Raw genomic sequence first — 17,943 nt, 5'->3', positions numbered from 1 at the left:
TGCTGAATTTGTTTAAACCCTCCCAAAGAGCATTAGCAAATTTCCCCCTCGAGGATATTGGTACCCCTCTGGTTCAGGTATAGACCATCCTGTTTGCAGAGGTCCCCTGTACCCGAGATTTTGCCCCAAATATCCAGGTATCTGAATCCCTCCCTCCTGCACCATTCCTGTAGCCACATGTTCAACTGCTCTCTGAGGGCATTCTGGCTAAGTTTGCAATGACACAAAGATAGGTAGAGGGACAGGTAATATTGGGAAGGCCACAGAAGGATTTGGACAGGTTAGGAGAATGGGTGAAGAAGTAACAGATGGCATACAACGTGGGAAAGTGTGAAGTCATACACTTTGGTAAGAAGTGTAGAGGCATGTGCTATTTTCTAAATGTGGAGAAAATTCAGAAGTCTGAAGTGCAAAGTGACTTGGGAATTCTAGTCCAGGGTTCTCTCAAGGTAAACTTGCAGATTGATTCATTAATTAGGAAGGCCAATGCAACGTTGGCATTTATTTTGGAAGGACTTCAATATAAAAGCAGGGTAGTACTTCTGAGCCATTATAAGGCTCTGGTCAGACCACATTAAGAGCATTGTCACAGTTTTGGGCCCTATATCTCAGGAAGGATGTACTGGCCCTGGAGCATGCTTAGAGAAAGTCCATGAGAAGCTTAACATGTGAGGAACGTTTGAGAATTTTGGGTCTATACTCAATGGAATTTAAAAGAATGTGGGGGGATCTAATTGAAACTTACAGATACCGAATGGCCTGGACAGAGTGGACATTGGGAAGAGGTAAGAGAGACTAGGACCTGAGGGCACAGCCTTAGAGTAAATGGAAGACCTTTTAGGACAGAGATAAGGAGAAACCTCTTCAGCCAGAGAGCACTGAATCTATGGAATTTCCTGCCATAGAAGGCTATGGAGGCCAGGTTATTGAATATATTTAAGACAGAAATAAATAGGTTCTTGATTGTCATGGGGATCAAGGATTACAGGGGGAAAGCAGAAGAATGGGGTTGAGAAACTTATCAGCCATGATTGATGGGCTGAATGGCCTAATTTCTGCTCCTATGTCTTATTGTCTTAAAACTGTTTGCAGTACTCCAACTGTAGTCTGAATAGTGCCTTATACAGTTTTTTGCAAACCTCCCTACTGAATACTCCATTCCCTTGGAAACAAAATTCAACATTCCATTTATCTTCCCTTTTACTCACTGAACTTGGATGCTATCTTTGTGATTCAGGGACAAAGACTCCCAAATCCTTCTGATATATAGTTTTCTGCAGGTTTTTTTCTCCTTCTGTAAATAATATTTAGCACTGTATTCTTCCTGTCAAGATGCATAATCTCACAACTTCCCACATTATGTTTCAAGTTTTATGCCCAGTTGGTTAACCTCTCTAAATTCCTCTGCCGACTCTTTGCATCATCTTCACCACTTGCTTTTCCACCCATTTTTTATGTAATCTGCAAACTTAGTAATAGTACATTCACTTTCTTCATCTGAGTTGTTAATGTATATTGTAAATAATTGTGTTCCCAGCACAGATCCTTGTGGTGCACAAGTAATTGCAGGTTGCTATCCTGAAAATCAACTCTACAACCTCCCCCCTCCAAACATATCTGTCCTCTATAAGTTAGCTAAGATACAATATCTTATTCAGTACCTTCTGAGAATTCTGGTAAATGTAGTCAGACATGATTTCCTTTTCAGTCTGACTCAGCTTGATCATATTATGTATTTCTAAATACTTTGCTATTACATCCTTTATTATAGACTCTAATGTTTCCCAATAACAGATGTTAAGCTAACAAACTAATTTGGGTGTTGTTTTCCAAATAGGTGCTCTGTAATCCTTTGTCTTCATGAGCTTCCATTTCCCCCATTCCAAACCTCCCCCTATCCATGAATTAATTTAAAGCTCCCTATACAGCCCTAGTCATTTGATTCACCAAAAACTAATCCGATCACGGTACAAGTGAAGCTCATCCCACCTGCACAGCTCCATTCTCCCCCTATTATGGTGCTACTGCCCTACACACTGAAAGACATTCTTCCCATGCTAAACTTCGAACCAAGCATTTAACTGCTTGACTTTATTTTCTCAATATCAGTTTCCTGCAGCACAGGTAATAATCCAGAGGTTATTACCTGGGAGGTTCTGCTTTTTAAATTAGCTTTTAACTGTTCAAAATCTTTCAGCAAAACCTCCTTCCTAGTCCTATCAATGTCAGTGGACCCAACATGGATGAATACTACTGAGTCTGCCCTCTCCATCTCAAATTCTCCTCCAACTACACAACTACATTCCTATTTTCTCCCCCACTTAACTGGCTCCCTGTGTCAAGTTTCTGTGGTCATTTTGCTCATCCTACCTACAGTCCCCAATCTTGTTTGCACAGCTTACAAGAACCTCATAGCTCTTGGACAATTGAAGGGGCTCAGTTTTAACCCTCATACCTGCCTTACATCCAGTCACACCCTTCTGTCTCTAGTCACAGGCATAGTTTGAGGGATGTGACTGCTATCTCATGCAAACTGTCCAGGTAACTTTCCCCTTCCCTGATGTGGCATTGTGTCTGCAGCTCTTCAACTTGGATCCAAAGTTCCTCGAGCTGCATCCACTTCATATAGGTGTGTTCACTCTTGATCACATTGGTGTCCAACAGTTTCCACATGTTCTGTCATCGCTATCATATTTGATACAACTTGTAAATTAATTATTTGAGATTCCCTGTTCTCTATAATGATGTTCATCTTAAATATTATCATATTACTGTATTTTTTTTATTTTCCTTAAATCTCAAACCAGCATACAAGAGACCAAGTAAGTGAGTGACAAGATTATCCCCTTCATGTAAATAGTGTTCTACATTTGATAAAGGATTCACTTTGTACTTTTGGTAGAGCTGAAGGTTTCCAGTCTCTGACATTATGTAAATGAAACATATGAGATATGATTTATCCACATCACTGGTTTAGATGTTCAACTCCAGTTTTTAACTAATCCTCTTAACTCTTGATCTGACACAGGCTCTAAAGGTTTTGCGAACTGCTGAGTTTGCCCCATTTGTCGTTTTCATTGCTGCACCAACCATTACTCCAGGCATGACTGAGGTAAGACAACAATTCTGAAGCTTTATCTTTGTTTACATTACAGATTTTATATGTACTGCCTTACAATTTAATCTCTTACTGCACTGAAATTGCCTGAGTTAAACGCTTAACTGAATATCTGATTATCAGTTTAATATTATAGTAAATCTTTACTGTGCTTCTTAAAAACCTGTTCCTGTTGAACTTTTTGCTTTGATTTGGAGCCACCGCTACAACCAAATAAAACGTCTTTTAATCTTCACATTTGCATCCTTTCTTAAATAAAGTAACCAATACTTTGAGCAGTTCTCTGGATGTGGGCTCACCAGTGCTCTGTATAGTTGAAGAATGACCTCCCAACATTTGTATTCAATTCCCCCTCGAAATAAGTGATAACATTCTCTGAGCTTTCCTAACTACTTGCTGTATCTGCATGCTATCCTTTTGTGATAACATTCAAAATAAGTGATAGTATTCTATGAACTTTCCTAACTACTTGCTGTATCTGCATGCTGTCCTTTTGTGATTCACGCACAAGGACATCCAGATCACTCTGAGTCACAGTCTCTTACCATTTTGGTATGTTAAGCTTCTGTTTTATTCTTCCTGCTAAAATAGACAATATATGGCTTAGTGAGGCCATGAGGGAATTTGAATATTAAAGTAGAATCTTGAATTTGAAACATTGTTGCACCAGGAACCAGTGTAGGTCCACAAGTGCAAGAGTTTAGATTAGATTACATTACAGTGTGGAAACAGGCCCTTCGGCCCAACAAGTCCACACCGACCCGCCAAAGCGCAACCCACCCATACCCCTACATTTACCCCTTACCGAACACTACGGGCAATTTAGCATGGCCAATTCACCTTACCTGCACATCTTTGGATTGTGGGAGGAAACCGGAGCACCCGGAGGAAACCCACGCAGACACGGGGAGAACATGCAAACTCCACACAGAGAGTCACCCGAAGCGGGAATTGAACCCGGGTCTCTGGCGCTGTGAGGCAGCAGTGCTAACCACTATGCCACCGTGCCGCCAGTTATAGATGAATACTGCAAATTAAGATATTGTGAAGTTTGGATGAGTTCACAATTATGGTGAGTGTGAGATAGAAACATGGTCTGGAGAGCATTGAATTATTATGTGTCCAGAAACAAAAGCAAAGGTGAAAGCTGAGATGTGGTGTGGATGGGCATTATTGCAAAGGTGAATTAACTTGTTTTGGAGAAAGAGGGCATGTAACCGAAGGCTCAGGTCAGATCCAGAAAGGATGCCAATGTTGAAAACAATCAAGTTCAACCTGAGATTGTGACATGGCAGGGAATGGAATGCATAACTGGGGAAGAGCATTTTTACAATGTAATGAGGAGTAGCGTTTAGTATAGTTGGACGCCACTGTGTGAAAACTGACATTGTGTTTTCAGACAATTTTGTTGAAATCAGACATGGGAGGAGCTCTGCATAAATCAGACATGAGAGGAACTCTGTATAGACCTTTGGGATAGTTCAAATGTAATGATGAAATGCAGGAAGAGAGGACATTAAAAGGAGGAGCTACGGGTGAGGTAACAGTCCATGTACAAGACCAAATTTAAGGGGAGATTGTGGCATAGTTGTGATGTCACTGGAATCGTAATCCAGAGGCCCAAGCTATTGCTTTAGGAATACAGGTTCACATTCCACCACAGCCTTGGTAAAATTCCATGCCAATGAATAAATGATAATTAAAAGCTAGTCTAATTATGACCGTGAAATTATTAACAATTTTCATTTTAAAGCCATCTGGTTCATGAACGTCCTTCCGAAAGAGAAATCTGTCATTCTTACCCAGCCTGGCTCATATGAGATTCCAGTTTCTGGCCCTCAAATAGCTTAACAACCTGCAGAGTTCAAGGGATTAGGGATGGACAATAAATGCTGACCTTGTCAGCAAAACCTGCATTCCAAAAAAGAATAAATAAAAATCACTACTTTTCTCAATACCTTCACCTTGGCTCTAAATTCAGAAGTCGAGAATGTGGTGCTGGAAAAGCACAGCAGGTCAGGCAGCATCCAAGGAACAGGAGAATCAACGTTTCAGGCATAAGCCCTCCCTCTAATTTCAGAAGATTATCTAATGTTTGTAATTCCGACTCCAGCCAGCCTTCTGCTCTCTGTCTCAATAAGATTGTTGAACTATTTCTACATTCTGGTCAGTGTTGTGATGTAAATCCATGCCCACCAAAAATCAAGTTCAGACTGTCCAAAACCCATTTACCCATTTATTGTAAGATAACAACATTCGAAATACTTTCACATTTGATTGGATCATAGATCCGACAGCTGGATGGACAAGATCCCCAATCTAGTATGCTGTCCAGTCCCCTAAAAGAAGCACTGATTCAATAGCCAAATGTGGAGCAGCATTAATGTGGTTGTAGACCTGTCAATTTGAAAGAATAAAGAAGCATGATTGCAGGAAGCAACAATGAAGCAATGAGAATCTGTGCTGATGGGTTATGAAAATGAAATCCTTGACAAAAGAATTTGCAGCAAAGATGCTTCACAAACTAGATGATTTGTAAGTGGTAAACTTAATTTTTCCAAGTTGCTTTTTCTATATGTAGATTCTGTTTCAATTTCTCTTTCTTTTGTTTGTCTGTTGTAATTGTTTTTATTTAAACTCGCATTTTATGTTAATTTTCTTGCAACCTTTCTGATTTTAACATAGCTCCCAAGGTGGTGCAAAAAGCTACCTGTAAGTATTTGCATTTGCCAAGGTTGTCTTATGAAACTGGTGGCTTAGCTGTAGCAATGAATAATGCTATAGTTTTCACTAAGAAAAGGGTAGTGAAATTTCTAATACTTGGAGCCTAGGCAGCTGAAAACTAGTACTGGTTGTTGAATGGAAATAGGGATCCACCTCTGACTGTTCTCTCTCACTTTGTCTGTCTGTCTGTCTCTCTTTTCTCCCAACCCATCCCTAACCCCACCCAAACGCAACTGCCCCCCACCCCAACCACCAGCATCCTAAATCTCTGACACAGAATCCTATTTCAATAGAACGTGTGTTTCAATGTGCATGCACAGTGTGGTACTTACATATGAAACCACACATACATTCTACATGATGATATAGTGTCTGGAATTGTGTTCATGCATATTTGCGGATTAGCGTACATGTATAGCTGCCTACAATTATGGGTGTCAGCAAACACTGCCTTTCTTGCTGCCTCCAGGACAATTTAACATAGGAATGGACAATCATCTCATGGATTTGATTAGGATGCAACTAGAGGCTCTTCGTTTGCTTTCTTAGCGCTCAGTCACTTCAGGCTTGCTTTGATGCTCATAGAACCTCTGCCTTGATTTGCCTCCTCAGCTTATAAATGCTCATAGTACTTCTGTATTGCCTTGCTGTTTAGTGCAGATGCAAAACTAGGTAACTTGTCATGGTTGTCAGCAGTCATCCGACAAAGGGGAGATGTTCCTCTATGGCATCATGCTAATTCAGTCTTACATTGGTAGCACATGTTACAGATATATGCAGCAAATATATTGCCATGTGCATCAACTAAGTGGCTGTGTCTTAAAGTATAAGAGGTGTAATCCTCAGTAATATTAAGGAGGGACATTTGAAATCAAGTGTTCCCAATACGAGAACTCAAGGGTATTGTCTGATCAAAGTCCAGAGGGTTGAACACATTTAGCCTGCACATTACCACAGTCCGGAGAGCAGGTTACAGGCAGTCCTGCAGGTCCAGTGCATGCAGTTGGAATTCACAGTAAGTCTGTCAGAGCATTGCACACAGATCAGTCAGTAGTCTGATCATTCATTAGTCAGGGCTGTATGTTGAAATTGGTCAGAAGCTAGGCAATGGTCATTCTGGGGGTCAACTCCATAAATGTCAAAGGATGTTGAACAGGAGCCACTACTGTGATAGGTAAGTTGGGGAAATCAGTTCTCTGAATTGGTGGGAGCATCCAGGGATGCAGAGAGGACAATAATTGAGATGGAAAGAAACAAGAGAATGTGGGATGCTGCCACAGTTGGGGGGATGCAGGTTATCACTGGTCACCACCAGTCTAGCCTCAATGGGTGCACAGGAGGAAGAAAGTGGAACACTATAGTGGGGAATTACTAAACTGTAGGCTTAGGGTTTTACTGAGTGCTGAAGGCACAAGACCACACGGTGTGTGGGAACCTGTGGAGGCTTAATTGATGGGCTGGCCAGTGAGTCCCAGCAACAAAGCAACATGGAGTTTTGTGGGGGGTGCCTTTGATTACCAGGCTGTGTCTGAGACCGTGCTAAATGCGACCTGCATTCCTTCCGTACTCGTGTGACTCATAAATGCATACTGCAAAAGGAAAACGGCTTTGACCACACCTGGAGTGAACAGAGTTAGTGTTTTTTTTTTCTTTCTGAGCACATGGACATTACTTGTGAGCAATCTGGCACTGTGGCTCAGTGGTTAGCACTGCTGCTTTGAAGCACCAGGAGCCCAATTTGATTCCAGGCTCGGGTGATTGTTAATGTGGAGTTTGCACATTCTCCCGTGTGTGCATGGGATTCCTCCGGGTGCTAAGGTTTCCTCCCATAGTCCAAAGATGTGCAGGTTAGGTGGTTTAGCTATGGGAAATGCAGGGTCCCGGTGCTCGGGTTGGGAGATGGGGATGGATCTGGGTGGGATGCTGTTTGGAGATTAATGGGCTTGACGGGCTGAATGGCCCGATTCTATATTGTAGGGATTCTATTAAAAAAATGAAGTATTTCAAAGGGCTATTACATATACATGTTAAAGTTATTTATAATTGTAACATCATGCATGCATAATTAAACTATGTCAGGTACAGATGTTGGTCACAAGTTTTCTTGGTCATTCATTGCACATTGAAGATAGTAATCTTTATGAAAGAGAAGCAAATCATAGCAAACCTTAGAAAGGGCACCTGAGGACCACAAAGCACAAAGATACAGCAAAGTCTCAAAGGAGCAAGGGCACAGGTCTGATTCTCTGTCATTATTGAACTGTTAGTATTCACCACTATAACTTTATAGTGCAAACGCCTTTTTTGGTTGGAAGAACAGAGTCACAGTACTCATACAGCACTAACAATCTGTACCTGTCTCATTGCAGTATGACTCGCGCTGCAATCCTCAGCCTAAGGTCCCCATTCGAAATAAAAACCTAAAGAACTGCGGATGCTGTAAGTCAGGAAAACAAATACAAATTGCTGGGAAAGCTCAGCAGCATGTGTGGAGACAAATCAGAGTTAACATTTTGGGGTCGAGTGACCCTACCTCACAACTGATGGTAGCAAGGAAAATGTCAGTTTATATGTAGAAGATAGGGTGAGGAGGGAGAGTAAGGGGTAAACAATAGTTGGGGATAGAGCTCAAAGAGAGAGAAGACTAGTTAGACAGACAAAGGTGAGGATAAGTATTTGGCTGAGAGAGCAAATAGCTGTTAATGGGGACTGTTAGTGGCTCTCAATGGGTTGTGTGTAATAGCAGTCAAGATTAGAGTGGTGCTGGAAAAGCACACTAGGTCAGGCAGCATCGGAGGAGCAGAAAAATTGACATTTCAGACAAAAGCCCTTCATCAGGAAGTCAATTTTCCTGCTCCTGGGATGTTGCCTATCCTGCTGTGCTTTTCCAGCACGACTCTAACCTTGACTCTAATCTCCAGCATCAGCAGTACCCACCTCTGCCCTGTGTGTAATAGCAGAGTAAGTGATAACAAGGCCAGCTTGGAATAAGAACATGGGTTGGAATAAGAACATGGGAGAGCTCAAGCCCTAAAATTATTGAACTCAATATTGAGTCCGGCAGGGTGCAGGGTCCCAAGGGGACGATGAGGTTCTGTTCTTCCAGCTCGTGCTGACCTTCGATGGAGCACTGCAACAAGCCTGAGACAGATAAAAATAGGAATAGCAGGTCTGGCAGCATCTGTGGAGAGTTAAAGTTTCAGGTTGAGTGATGCTACCTCAGAACTGATGGTAGGTAAGAAAGCATTGCCCAGCATCTCTGTCTCAGGTTTGCTGAGACAAAGGATCATTTGGCCCTGAAAAGTTAACTCTGACTTCTCTCCACAGATGCTGCCAGATCTGCTGAGCTTTTCCAATAATTTCAATTTTTTCCCCCATTTGAAATTTGCAAGTAGAAGCATTCCATGGCCCTTGTCGTTAGATTCCTCCATTTCCCTCTGTATGCTGGAGTTCACTAAACCATCACTGTGAGTGATGTGAATGCTGACTGTTCACATTACGAAGGATCTATTTTGTTTATTTATGTTCCCCACGCGGGTTCATTGCAAGCGTGACTGATGGAACCAGTCACAGTAAGAAGTTTTCATCATTTGTTGCTGTAATGTAGCAACGTGTAGAGAAATGGAGACAGAACAGATCCGCCTGCAAGTCCAGGGCCAGGAGCAACATCCAGCAGATGCTAACATTTTCCATATGAAGAAGCTGCCACTGAAGATCCCCTCAGGTAGTGTAGCAGTACCAGATCTATCAATACTATTTCCTCCAGATGAGCAAGGTGCATGGTTGTTGCAGGCTGTGGATGTCCTAGACTACTCATAGAGCTCTGTCTACTACTGGAGTGGGGCCAGTGACTTGGAAGAGTTGGTGGCCATCCTGTCACATCTGCACTAATTTTTTATGCAGCTGGCTGTTTCCAAAAGTCCATTGGGGATCTCTCGATCCTCAACCCACAAACAAATTAAGATCATTAATGCAGTTTTGGCCAGATCACACTATTTCATGTCATTTTCCAGTGTTGTATTCAGTGCTGCAGCCTGGGCAGTAGTCTATGGCTCCCTCCAGGTGCAGGGCAACATAAATGTAGACATATTACATGAGAGGGCTATGTCATAACATAGTTGACTTCTTCAATTGAAAGAGATTCCATTCTATCAATGTCCAAGTAATCTGTGATCCTCTATACCACATCTTAGAGCCCTCTGCCAAGTGCCATGGAAGCCACCATGATGCCTATACCCTTAAGAACTCTCATTTCCTTGCGTAATTTCAAGGGTTGGATGCTTTACAAGGATAGTTACTGGTAGACAAGGTCTGCTCTCTGTGACCATGGCTGAAAATTCTGTTATACAACCTCCTGACTGAGGCAGAATGTATTTGCAGTGCAGCTCATTCTTCAACAAGGAGAATGATGGACCAGACACTGGGCCTGCTGAAAATGATGTTCAATAGAATGAACTGGATGCAGTGATCATTCATTGACTGTAAATTCATTGATACTCAGAAGGCAAGCAGTTCGTTTCTGTTCCATGAAGCTTTGTCTTTTTTTTTTCTTCTTCACTTAACATTGCTGAATAAAAGTGAATGTTTTGAACTGTTTAAAGGCTTTCCAATATTTAATGGTCCAACTTGGAGCAATGAGAAGGTGCTGAGCTACACTTGGCATGGGGGAAAAAATAGCACTAACTGAGACAGTATATTATTGAGATTAGGCTAAGGATGGGTAAGCTGTGTGGTTGGTTCTTAAGTAGCAACAGATAAAGAATATGCATTTATATGCACATTGAAATATCAGATATGACACCTATGTGGCCTGAGAATCATCGTTTATAGTTGCACTGCCACTATGTGCACAGTGGATTGCCAGCAGCGGCAAGTATTTATGCCTTTAACAAGTTTTAAAGTACGATCTATTGGTGCCATAGAGTTCTGGTGCATAGACAAGGAAGAACGTTTGGGGAGGTATCGTAAGAAAGCACACTAGGCCTTACAGAGAGAAACTCTCCATGGATCTTGCAAAAATTGACCCTTAGCTGATTTGTGATAAGATTTGGTCCTTGGTGTCATAGAGGGAGATCCAATCATGGATTTCTAAAGGGAATTATCTGAAAAATTTTTAAAAACTGTTGAATAATAGAGAAGGGGGGACATTGAAATGGAAGTTAAAAATTCAACATTAAATTCCTTCTTGGTATGAATTAGACAAAGTAATAAAGTTAAAAGTTCAGCATAGCCATTCCGTCTTAAGTGTTTAGCTATGCTCGGCTTGCACTCTCCACAAGGATTCAATCTCTTCCACATTGGGCTCACTCTCTCAAGTTCCCCCACATGCGCTCCCTGCCTCCCATGCTGGCTCGATTTCCTTCGTGTTGGGCTCGATCTCTTACTTTCCCCTGCTCTGCACCAAAGTTGACTCCCTGTGCTGCCGCCACTGGGAAGAAACCTTGCCTCAGCCTGGACACCTTGAAGCCACTGATCTCTCCACAGAAGTTAAGTAGATTAAAATAAGGAAAAAGAAGCTGTGAAAGGGGTAAAAAAAAAAAGTAAAAGTGGACGCAGTAGATGAGCTCCAGGCAGAAGCCTGTATACTGTGCTGTTACTCCACCACCATCTTGACAACAGGAACTTGTGCTGATGCTGAAAGCTAGCACAGATGCAAAGGGCTGAATGGACTACTTTTTTAAAAAAATCATAGAAACATTGTATAGTTTGGTTTATTCTTAAATATTAGAATAAATACAGAAATAAAGGACATTGGTTAGGTCACTATCGGAATACTGTATGCAATTCTGGTCTCTGTGCTATAGGAAGGATATTGTGAAACTTGAAAGGGTTCAGAAAAGATTTACAAAGATGTTGCTAGGATTGGAGGGTTTGAGCTGTAGAGAGAGGCTGAATAGACTGGCGCTATTTACCCTGGAGCATCGGAGGCTGAGGGGTGGCCTTATAGAGGTTTATATAATCATGAGGGGCATAGATATAGGGTATCTGTGTGGGGAGTGGGGGAGTCTAAAACTAGAGGGCATAGGTTTAAGTGCAAGGGGAAAAACTTAAAAGGGATCTAAGGGGCAATATTTTCACACAGGGTGGTGCATGTATGGAATGAGCTGCCAGAGGAAGTGATGGAGGCTGGTACAATTACAACATTTAAAAGACATGGGTATATGAATAGGAATGGTTTAGAGGGATATGGGCTAAATGCTGGCAAATGGGACAAGATTAATTTGGAATATCTGGTCGGCATGGATGAGTTGGACTGAAGGGTCTGTTTCCATGCTATATCTTTCTATGATTCTGTGGATGTAGCAGCCTATATGTTTTGATTCCTATGTTGCTCTGGCAAGCTCCTTCCCTCAGAAATTAGATCCAGACTTCTGAATTTAGGCAGTAAATATTATTCTAAGCCACATACTTTATCTGGACCAGGCAGGATTTTATTGCCTTTTCATATTTATTATGTGTGTGCAATAATACACACATGTTCTGCCTTCTTGAGTACATTGCATTTGACTTATCATCTGTTAGCCAAATTGGTCCTGCGTAGTCAGTCTCAAGAAAATTTCTCAAAATCACAAGCTTGGTAAGCACTGATTTGTAATAAGCTGTCGCTGATGAGGCACATTGGCAGAGGTAGTGTCCCTACCTCTGAACCAGCCTGGGTTCAAGTCCCATCTAACATGTCTGAAAAGCTTGATGAAAAATGCCTAAAACAAATATTGCAGAGCACCAGTGTTAACCAGACTGCTCTGGGTTTAAGTCCCACTTCAGAGCTTAGCTCTGGGAGAACCCAGCCACTGGTACAGGCAATTCAGTGCATATTGGTGCCAGTCTTCAACCTTGTTAACTGGGGTAGGTTAGCAATAGGAAGGGTAAGGGATCTGTTTGTAAAAGCACCCATCAAAATCCACCAAATACAGTGGATATGAAGGGTGGTAAGTCAGCATCATAGTAATTCCCTGGAACATTGAGGGAAAAGCTGAAAAAGCAGATGACAATACACAAGTAGTTTTGGTTCAGTCAGGGTATGTATGTTGGTTAAAACTGTAGGAAACAAGATATTCTGATTTTCTTTTTAGACTGAAATGCTTTGTCTGTTCAGTACATTATGGAGAATGTATGATTCTAGATATTTTTAATCAATCCGTTCAGATATGTTATGGCACACGTCTGGGCAGGTGAGACTTGAACTCTGACTTTCTGACCTAAATGATGGGGCATTACCACTATTCTACAAAAGCCCTGATGTACAATTCTGTGAATAACAAGCATGTAATCAAAATTATATTCCTTCAGTTTACCAATTAATTTACATCCAACCAAAAATGGTGCAAAAGACCAATCTTGAGCAACTACATAAAACTACAGTAAAACTCTGATACATTGCGCTGACAAAGAAACACTGTTGTTTTAAGAAAGCAAATGTCTATTTATCCTTGACTCAGATTGTACTGGTTCAGCATTACTTACCATATGCAAATCTGTTTGATGCATCACCATGTGTAGGAAGATTCCACTTGACAGCAAGGTAAATGGTCTTCTCTTAGACATTAATTATCATTTAATATCTTTCTGTTCCTCAGGATGAATCTCTCCAGCGTTTGCAGAAGGAATCAGAAATTTTACAGAAAACATATGCACACTACTTCGATCTAACCATAATCAACAATGAAATAGATGAGACCATCAGGCATCTGGAAGAAGCCATTGAACTTGTGTGTACCACACCACAGTGGGTCCCTGTATCCTGGGTATATTAAGGACCAGACAGAAAAATCATGAACTTTATCATTCCCTAGCACCATCCTGACATTAGACTTTGTAAATGACCTCGCATCAAGTCTTACCCCTTATAGACAGTCTAGGATTAGTGTGCCCTAATTTTTTTTTGACTATTGTCATGTCCTACTAGATGGATGGAGAGATAAACATTACCAAACTCTTACAGTGACAGTGTCCCTTTTTAAAGCTGTGTGAGGCTTGCAATTGTTATTAAAAATTCAGATCTACATATGCTTTCTGATCTGTATGGATCCAATAATTCCACATGGTCCTCAAAACTTATGCAAACTCTTGTTACCTCCAAGTTTTTCAAGTAAATTTTAAATGCCACCAACCTATCCAGATTTATTTGGAAAATATTTTTAAAATAATATAAATATATTTAATTTATCATTAATGGAGTCCAACAACCTTGCTGGCTAGTTGAAATTTAATTTCATTATGGTGATAAAACATTGCACGTGCAGAATAAAATCTTCTGGTTTAGTCGCCAAATGAAGATCAAAAAATATGAGCACAAGCATTAATTGAAGTTTTTGAGTCTGCAAAGTTACAGTAGTCAGAGCGTGAAGTAAATTTAGATTTGAATTTTTTCATAAATAAACCAATCAGGGCTATTAAAGGGATACCGTCATTTGCAATTTAAAGATGTACAAACATTTTAGGATTTGAATCAGGATTTACTGCATGTGGACAGTTACAAGCATTCATGCTGTTGGTGTATCTGTGTTGGAAACTGTATTCTACAGCAACGTACATTCCATTTGTTGGAAAATTACCCAAGGGAATTATTGTTCAAAAAACTGTAAACCTATGCACATCTCTTGCATTGTGGGCAAGTTTATAAATGACTGATTTTTAATCATGTAGTGAAATGTGTTTGTACTTTGTTGCAATTTAATTTGTTCTAAGGGGAAGAATTAAGAGTTTTGCCATTTCAAATGTGTGTTGTCTTTGAATATAAATATTTTAATTACGTTCCGTCTGGAAAAAATTGTTTAATTTTTATCATTGAAGTATATGTATTAAAAATGCACAAATTTTACTAAAATAGTGTGCAAAAGAGAAATAGTTTGTGGTCAGATATAAACAGTTTAGGTCACATCACAACTTCATTCAAACTGGCTTCAGTGCTTCTGAAGATAGCAACAAACACAGCAACTGCAATTGGGCATTTTTTTAAAATATACTTCCTTTTATGTGGTTTTTTTATCATTTTTATATTATACCCTAAATGTCTTTCTACAAGCTTATATTGAACACATCCAAACCCAGTCATGTAAAATTGAATAGCTGCAAATATTGACTTTCAACACAGCTGCCTAAGACAATATTGTGTTTCAGTTACAGGACTGTAAGTTCTATACTTTTGTAACTGGTCCATGGTAAGACCAGTATGGTGCTGGCTGTTGGAAACTGAATAGTACCTCTGAACATGTAATATAAAAATGAAAATACTGTGGAAAAATGTAAACAGAAATGAAGCACAACTTCACAACTGGAATTTATTGAACATTTTCATATTTTCTGGCAAGTCCATTCAGATAGAGAGAAATGGTATTTTATAGACCTGTTCCCACCAGGATTTTAGAGCACAGAGGAATGAATTGTTTGCCTTAAGACATTTTGTAACTTAATTCCTGCTTTCTTTGATGTAATACCATTCCTAACAGTATTGAAAGGATATTTAGATATGTTATACATTTCAAAAATTGCTTATTGTTTAATATTGCATAAATGCCGTGAATGCTTTGATGAAACACAATTGGCCATGGAAATCTGTATTAAAGGACAAGTGATACAGCTGAAATCCGTGAGTAATTGAAAATATAAATCAATTATAATGGGAGCTATTTAAATCGTGAATACTTTAATTGTCTTTTTCTGAATATTTTATAATTTGGTATTTAATGTGTCAGCTATAAACACCAACTGAAACAGTTCAGTTTTACTATATTAATTAACCAGATGCTGTTGATTCAGTCCCCTGTTTTTTTCTGCATTTGTATGTCAATAGTTAAGCGTTCAGCGCACATGAAGTCATTAATTTTCATATTATGGAAGACAAAATATGTGAATCTCTTAGAAATTCATCATGACCAAATGTACAAAGTACAAAGTTTCAGGTCATATCAGGTGCACCCTTTGTATTTTACAACAAAAGCGTACACAATTTAAAATGTATTTGTGCATAAGCATGTGAAGTTGATCATAGGGCATTGATAATTTGTATGCTAATTACCAAATAGTGTAATTTTCACATTGCTTTGACGTATTCTCTTCTCTCGTCTGCAAGTAAGAGGAAAGTCTGTAGTCTTAACTTCTCAATATTGCCATGTTTCTGTTTAGGCTACAAGAAACATGTTTCATGTGACACAACTGGCTTAAAGCTAAATCTATTTTCTTCCCCAAGATATGACGCCTTAATTTCACACATCAGTCTCTCTGAAAGTAAACAGAACACATTACTACCACCACATGAGTGAAAAAGCAAACTGTATGAAGGCCAAGTCAAATTGCTTCTTTTAGTAGTATTTGAATCACTTCAAAGTTGCTTAACACTCTGAAACAGGCAATATTAAAATATTCTGTCTGTTGATAATTGACAGAAAGAATGTTCCCAAGTTCTCTGCTATTCACTCAATTTGAAAATTATTTTGGAAGAATTCTTTTATATATGAAAACATTTATACTTAGTGTAGCTTGATTCAGTAGTACACCACTTCTCTGAGTCAAAAGATTGTTCTGAGGCTGCACTCTAGAGACAAAATAATCCACATTGAAGCTCAAACACTGGGATAGTGCTGCAGTGGATGAGGTGTCATTTTTCAAATGAATCATTAAACCTGTCTACCCTTACAGTTGGGCATTAAACATACCATGGTGTCATTTAAAGATCAAAGGAATCCCCTTGATATTCCAGACAAACTTTATCACTCAAAGAAACATGAAAAAACAATTGCGTAGTTATTTATCATTTTTAAATATTGTTGTTCACAAATTGCCTGCCCTATTTCCCTGCATTACAATGACTACCGATGCAATATAGTCCTTTCTTATGATTTCCTGATAATATGAAAGGCAGATTATGCCCAGATTTGTTATAGTCCAAGATGGAAATCCACAAATGGTTACGGTTCTACATGAGGAGAGATGAACTGACTCCCTGTCTTCATTCACCCATCCCCTTGATTTGACATATTAAGGGTATTTTAAGATTGATCCCCTCCCTTGTCTCAGACCTTTCTTCCAAACCGAATTGACATTTTTTTTAAAGAAACTAATTTAGCTAGACTTTCTTGAGTTAACAAAAAGTGAGTTTGATTACGCATGTTTTTCATGTGTTTTAATATGACATGCTTACATTAAAAGTAGAGATGGAAATGTGTTGCTGGAGAAGCGCAGCAGGTCAGGCAGCATCTAGGGAACAGGAGAATCGACGTTTCGGGCATTAGCCCTTCTTCAGGAAGAAGGGCTAATGCCCGAAACGTCGATTCTCCTGTTCCCTAGATGCTGCCTGACCTGCTGCGCTTCTCCAGCAACACATTTCCATCTCTGATCTCCAGCATCTGCAGACCTCATTTTCTCTTACATTAAAAGTAAGCAAGTCCAAAAGGATAAAAGAAAAACAAATATATGGTTCAGTCTGAATTGTTTGTGAAGTGTTGATCATTGAATGTTGCAGCTGTTGGATTACCAATACCTGTCTTTGATAGGTGAATTGTGGGTTCCATAATCCTTAGTTTTGCAAAATGGTTGAGCTTCTGTAGTTCTGAATTCTTTCAACCATGATGGAATTCCAACATTCAGGGTAAGTAAGAGTCCTTTTGTTTTCCTGATTCCCTTGTTACCTGTTACCTGGCTGCTAGCAAGTTGACTTCTAGCACACAAAGTGAAAACAGTGTCTAGAGGATATTCTTTCAACTGTGACCCTTTACAAAACTTGGACCAAGGCTGGTTCAAATGAGAATGCTCAGTTCCACTGTAACACTCAGTCAAGTTGAAACCTGTATGTACTCCTCCTCCTTCAAAGGAAAATCACAATGTATCTGCAATTTATGACATAATCCACAGAAGGTTGATTACTTTTGAGCAAGAGATTGTCAACTCCATGTAAACTTTGTAGCCACAAGATCACTGTCCAGTGTGTTTTGATTTAGCTTTTGCAACCCCCCCCGCGGCCACTCTTTGAAGTGTTGTTGAAGTTTCCATTGCAGCTGTAGTTGTGGCTTTTCGTGGGTGTCTGTCTCTACAGAAAGACACTTAATTTAAATCCACAACTATCTTTGGCTGTATCAGTCTTTTAAAAAGAAATGTGGGATTAC

General features: G+C 39.8%; 1 long non-coding RNA gene across 1 annotated transcript; it reads left to right on the top strand.

Annotated features, from left to right (window-relative positions):
• Positions 1 to 1,020: 1,020 nt before the first annotated feature.
• Positions 1,021 to 14,594, top strand: LOC122555143. Its single transcript, XR_006313186.1, has 2 exons — positions 1,021 to 3,112; positions 13,420 to 14,594. It is a non-coding gene; the product is annotated as an uncharacterized LOC122555143 (long non-coding RNA).
• The last annotated feature ends 3,349 nt before the right edge of the window (positions 14,595 to 17,943 follow it).

The sequence above is a fragment of the Chiloscyllium plagiosum genome, chromosome 12 (assembly GCF_004010195.1).
Source record: "Chiloscyllium plagiosum isolate BGI_BamShark_2017 chromosome 12, ASM401019v2, whole genome shotgun sequence".
NCBI classification, from domain to species: Eukaryota; Metazoa; Chordata; class Chondrichthyes; order Orectolobiformes; family Hemiscylliidae; genus Chiloscyllium; species Chiloscyllium plagiosum.
The sequence above is the reverse complement of the archived record's forward strand: the minus strand, read 5'-3'. Positions and strand labels throughout refer to the sequence as shown.